The sequence below is a fragment of the Mastomys coucha genome, unplaced genomic scaffold (genome assembly GCF_008632895.1).
Source record: "Mastomys coucha isolate ucsf_1 unplaced genomic scaffold, UCSF_Mcou_1 pScaffold14, whole genome shotgun sequence".
Lineage (NCBI taxonomy): Eukaryota > Metazoa > Chordata > Mammalia > Rodentia > Muridae > Mastomys > Mastomys coucha.
Genome location: NW_022196896.1, coordinates 30,298,636 through 30,305,462, shown reverse-complemented (window position 1 = coordinate 30,305,462; position 6,827 = coordinate 30,298,636).

Here is a 6,827-nt window from a genome sequence, read left to right as displayed (position 1 = left end):
TAAAAATGGAAATAGAAACAATAAAGAAATCAGAAAGAGAGACAACCCTGGAGATAGAAAACCTAGGACAGAATTCAGGAGTCACAGATGCAAGCATCACCAACAGAATACAAGAGATAGAATAGAGAATCTTAGAGTTAGAAGACACCATAGAAAACATTGACACAACAGTCAAAGAAAATGCAAAAAGCAAAAAGCTCCTAACCCAAAACATCCAGGAAATCCAGGATGCAATGAGAAGACCAAACCTAAGGATAATAGGTATAGAAGAGAATGAAGACTCCCAAGGTAATGGGCCAGTAAATATCTTCAACAAAATTATAGAAGAAAACTTCCCTAACCTAAAGAAAGAGATGCCCATGAACATACAAGAAGCCTATAGAACTCCAAATAGACTGGACCAAAAGAGAAATTCCTCACATCACATAATAATCAAAACACCAAATGCACTAAACAAAGAAAAACTTTTAAAAGCAGTAAGGGAAAAAGGTCAAGTGACATATAAAGGCAAGCCTATCAGAATTACGGCAGATTTCTCACCAGAGACTGAAAGCTAGAAGATCCTGGGCAGATGTCATACAGACCCTACAAGAACACAAATGCCAACCCAGACTACTATACCCAGCAAAACTCTCAATTACCATAGATGGAGAAAACAAGATATTCCATGACAAAACAAAATTTACACATTATCTTTCCACAAATTCAGCCCTACAAAGAATAATAGATGGAAAACATCAACATGAGGAGCAAAACTACACCCTAGAAGAAGCAAGAAAGTAATCTTTCAACAAATCCACACAAACCTAATTCCACCTCTTACAACAAAAACAACAGGAAGTAACAATTTTTTCTTAATATATTAATTTGAAAATTAATATTACCAACATATCCTAATCGATTGAAATCCAAAAATATGGGGAATTAGAAATTTATTGACTGTCATGCAATGTCCTCTCTAATTTGGTAAATGGAGAAATAGGTCCAATATTGTACAATCCATATATACTTTCAGCTTGTTTGTTCATGACAGTGTCTTGCTGTATACAACATAAGGGTCTTGAAATCTTGCTTCTCCTATCTCAGCCTCTCTATTAGTAGTATTGTTTATTTCATATTTTAACACTATGCTATGGTTTTCAGAACAGCTTACATATTTTAAAAGTATTTATATACCGAAAAGAAATGTAGACAATTAAATTGGGAAGGGGTTTGTAAGAGAACAACAAAGAGTGAGACTGAATGCTTTGCTTAACGTTTGTAACTCTTGTATCAAGTTACCACAGTCAGAGCCAAGATTTTAAGCTCTACTAAATACAAAACAAACAAACAAAAACATTTTATATATTCATGTTCACTTAAGAAAATATTAGTAGTGATATATTATTTTGAAATATACATTTAATGGGTTTGGAGTTATTTAAAATTTATATTGAGAAAAACATGTGTATTTTCAGTATTGCCGTAGACAAGCATCTACATAAGACTGTTAAATTGATTGTTGTTTCATATCAAACAACTTTTATAATACTCCTTTGTATTGTTATAATATTTTATAAATTTTAAAGAATATGACAAAAAAAGATATTGTAGGTATTGAAGGGGGTCTCTGGGAGGAGTTGGGGTACAAAAGGAAAACAAGAATGTGATTTAATTCTATTTACTTAAAATATGTTTTTAAATGTTAACAAATTCACATAAATTGAAATCATGTAACTTTTCTCATTATAATGCAATAAAACTTAAAAGAAAGAAAGAAGGAAAGAGAGAGAGAGAGAGAGAGAGAGAGAGAGAGAAAGAGAGAGAGAGAGAAGAAAGAAACTCCTTTTAAGTTACGAAACCTCCTTGTACCCAACATCCTCATAGGGAAATAACATTAACGGAAACCATCTGGGTAGTACCTGTGAAGTCTGTCCCAGCACCTTATACATCAGGTGTTACTATCTGCTCATTCATTACCCTTCACCACGTCTAAAAGATTCCTGCAGCAGCAACCTCAATGCAAGGAGGCCAGCGGCAATGCAGTTCCAGTATGAACCCCAGTGTCTATTTCTTCATTCCTTAGTTTTCAAATTCAGACTGAATATCACTTATCTGAAATGCTTGGGACCAAAAGTTGTAGGGTAAAATGCTAAGAAAAGAATATCCTGGCCCCAAGTTGACCCCAAGCCTGAGACATAGGACAAAGGAAATGCACCCTATCCCTGTTTGACCCTAAGCTTAGAGACTTTGAAATCCCACCCCTGACTCAGTGTTAATGACCAAACAAGGTTTCCTATCATAAGATACTTTCCCAGTAAGATCATGTCCCTGAAGATCTTACGAAAGCATCTCCTCCCCTAGCCCTCTGATGGCTCTTTCCCCCTAAGCTCATACCCCTGAAGATATTATAGAAGCATCTCCTCCCCTAGCCCTCTGATGGCTCTTTCCATTCAGATGTAGCGCCACCCTTCCTTCTGCCCAATAAATCTGTGTGAGGTTTGCTGCATGGTGTGATTTTGTGGAATTTCTTGGCTCCAGACCGCCAAGATGTCCTTGTGCCAGAAAAACCTTCACAAGCATCTTTGTATTTTTACTTTTTGTACTTTAGAAAATTAAATATCCCAAATGTGAGAACATCTTCCCTGTCTACCTTATATATGTACACTTATGTCTTAAAAAAAAAAATGGAGAGAAACAACTCATGAATCTCTACCCCAGACACCATCAAGTACAACTTGGTGAACGAATGGGTTTTTATTGGGGCTCCTTAGGGAAACAGAAATGACTCAAAAACAGCTACTTCACCAAAGCCCACCCCAGCATGGATGTCAGCTAGCAATCACTGGGCTCCTAACACACAGTGCAAGCCTGCAGGCAGCTCAACAGGCTGGAGAGTGCCTTTGCCCTTGCCTCAGTTGGTCTAACCCTCTTCCATGCAACCCTTCTGGTTTCTGCTTCTTCCAGGTTGCTGGCTGGTCTGGTCTCACAATCTTCTTTGCATCTTGGCTTGTCTCAGAGTGACTCTCGACAGCTTTTACCATTTACTCTTGGGAGGGAGGGGCCTGGTGAAATGATGAGTTTCAGGGATTTTCTCAAGATATTTTGATCTGTTTACTTTCTGGCTTTTAAACTTTTCTGCAATTTGTATATGGACAAGGTATGTTAAAGACTACAAATAATTTGTGAAGTGATATTTTGGCCATGTTTTTAAAAATATCATTTAAGTGTGTGTGCGTGTGTGCATGTGTGCATGTGTGTGTGTGCAGTGCCCACACAATACAGAAAATGGTGATGGACTTTGGAGCTAGAGTTACAGGCAGTTCTGAGCCATTTTCTGTGGAGGCTGAAGTGAAACCCAAGTGCTCTTAACTGCTGAGACATATTTCCAGCACCCCAAGATGTGTTTCTTTTAACTGTACCAGTATAAAGTTCAGATTAGCGGGAGTTGGGGGGAGCTCAGTGGGTAAAAAGCTCCTGCCACCAGGCCTGACAAACTGAGTTTCATCTCTGGGACACATGGTGTGAGGAGAGAAGTAGCTCTACAAGTTGTCCTCAGACTGCCACATGTATGCCACACTCCGTCTCAACATATGCAAATAAATAAATGAAACAAAAATTTCAAGTAAATGGCTCCTTAAAATGTTAACTGTTGCCAGGCAGTGGTGGCACATACCTTTAATCGAAGCACTTGGGAGATAGGGGCAGGTGAATCTACAAGTTTGAGGCCAGCCTGGAACTGCTTCACTCTACAGAGTGAGTTCCAGCACAGCCAAGTTGACACAGAGAAACCCTCTCTCCAAAAAAAAAAAAAAAAAGAAAGGAAAAGAAAAGAAAAGAAAAGGAAAGAAAAGGAAAGGAAAGGAAAGGAAAGGAAAATAAGTTAACTGTGATGGTTTGTATATGCTTGGCCCAGGAAGTGGCCCTATTAAGTGGGGTGGCCTTGTTGGAGTAGGTATGTCACTGTGCACATGGGCTTAAGACCTTCACCCTAACTACCTGGAAGTCAGTCTTCCACTAGCAGCCTTCAGATGAAGATGTAGAACTCTCAGCTTCTCCTGCACCATGCCAACCTGGATGCTGCCATGTCCCTGCCTTGATGATAATGGCCTGAACATCTGAACCTATAAGCCAGCCCCAATTAAATGTTGTCTTTTGTAAGACTTGCATTGGTCATGGTGCCTGTTCACAGCAGTAAAACCCTAACTAAGACACTGTTACTAACACAAAAAATAGTGAAATGGTTTAAGTTGAATCTAAGCTTTATACACAGGTTTGGACTTGATACCTGAGTTCACTTATCGATGGTGACTTTATGTCAGGACATGTCTGTCCTCTTTGGTGCCTCACCTCACTGTCCTACTTTGCAGAAAGTTGGGGATTCTGAGAACTACGGGTTGCATTAACAACTGCTGGCCTTTCCCACTACCACCCTGGGGATTAGACTATGTTCTTCTTTCTCAGTTCTCCTAACTCATTTCTTATTATTTTGTTTCACTTAGTTTTATTTTTATTTCCACTGTTGGTTCTTGCATTCATTCTCATTCATTCATTCTCCCTCTGTAAAACTACAAAATTATACCTTGTTTCCTGTGTGATAGTAAATATTTCTATTACATAATGCCTACTTTATAGTTATTTGTTCTTCATAGGCATTAAAGAATTCAGTGATCTCTAATACTTTCTCACTCTAACTCTGAAACAATATATTTTTTTCTTTACTGATTCTTCATAATTCTCTAGCTTTTCGCATCTTAAAACTAAAGGACATAATGATAAAGTACGTCTTTGCATGTTCCTACATCTCTAATGGCTTCATGTTTTCTTTATCTTGCTTCTGGGTGCAAATTTCATCTGAACGTGCTTTATATAAACACATGAATTGCTTCAGCTATCAGTGGAACCACTTGGGTTTCACTCACTATCACCATCAATCTTCAAAACATCTATAGTAACATCTTTTATAAATATCATTATTGGGAGTAGGGGGGTGGGCAATGTCTAGAACATGCCAGAGACATGGAATTAGGGGAAGCCCCAGGGTGTCTATGGGGGCATTCTAGCAGAGACTCCTAGGAGTGGGGAATACATATCCTAAAGTGGCCACACCCATAGCCAGTTAGGACTCCCAGTGAAGGGATAAGGACATCAACCCATCCACAAAACATTCGACCCAAAATATGTTCTACCTACAAAAGATGCAGAGACAAAGATACAGCAGAGATAGAGGGAATGGCCAACCAATGACTGGCCCAAATTGAGACCCATCCCATGGACAAGCACAAATCCCTGACACTATTAATGACACTCAGTTATGCTTGTACACAGGCATAAGGGCCCTCTGAGAATCTCTCCCCAGGAGCCAATGGATAGATATGAAGATACCAACAGCCAAACATTAGATGGAGCTTGGGTAGTCTTATGGAAGAGTTAGGGAAAGGTTGAGGTTCCCAGGGAACATAGAGACTCTATGGGAAGACCAGCAGGGTCAACTAACCTGGACCCTGGGGAGCTCCCAGAGACTGAACCACCAAAGAGCAAGCACAGGCTGGACCTAGTCATCCCCTCATACCACCACCTCCCCCATCCCCCCACACACATATAGCAGATATGCAGCTTGTTCTTCATGTGGGTCCCTCAGCAACTGGAGCAGGGACTGTCTCTGAATCTGGTACCTACCTGTGATTCCCATTCCCCTATCTGGGCTTCCTTGTCTGGTCTCAGTGGAAAAGGATGCACCTAGTCTTGCAGAAACTTGTGCTTGATGTGCTGGAGTGGGTGGGGTGATACTCAGAGGGGTGCTCCTGCTTCTCAGAGGAGAAGGGAAGGAGGAATGGCTGAAGGATCTTCATGAGAGAATACTGGGAGGAGAGGAGGGGCTGATATTGAGATGTAAAGTGAATGAATAAATAAACTTAAAAGAAACCTTTCTACATTAAAGTCAAGAAAACAAGGAAGAGGTGTTTTTGAGAAGAGAATAGCACCAGTCATAAAACACGCTGAGGAGCCAGAACAGTGCAAAAGCCACATCTGAACCCTGTGAATTTAGCCAGAAGTGAGGATGGGCACTATACCATTTTAATTACATCTTAAATCATAGGCCTCTCATTCAGGCAAGCTTGCCTAGGTAACACCAATGCCAGTACATGCCCATCCAGATGCAGGAGTGGAAGGTAAGAAACACTCAGACATCTAAAGACAACACTGCCAAGCACCAAGGCAAAGCACTCCTTCCATCCTGAATCTTAAAAAGCATGTTGCAAGTGATTTCCAGATCTTGACCAGACCCCCAAAATAAAATTGTATTTTATGCACCCCTCAAAATATCATTATTAAATCTGAAATCAGTATGCTCTCTCGTCTTCAAATATTTTAGGAGTATGTAGTTAAGGTCTAATTGTCTCACCTGCTCCTTGCTGCTATGCCTCCCACCTATGATGGACTTGGTCCTGTCACCATAAGCCCAAATAAACTCTGCCTTCTGTAACAAAACGGAAAATAAAGTAAAAAATTGGTCTTCTGTATTAACTGACATCTAGTTGGCCTTGTTTGTTTTTAAATAATCCAACTCTGAAACTGTCATATTTGCCATTTCTCTGCCTTACCCCTCACTTGTTAATAGTGGGTATTTCTCCATATTTTTATTGCAATTTGTTTCAGGTTCCTCTCATTTCTGTTGGAAAATAGAAAATCATTCTGTTTTGGCTAACAGATTTATGATTTAGGTAAGAAGTGCTTTCTATTGGATCGTGTACTTGAACACTTGGTTCCTCCAGGGCACTGTTTGGGAGGTTACAGACCCTTTAGGACACACAACCTTATTGGAATAAATGTCAGTACCGAGGATG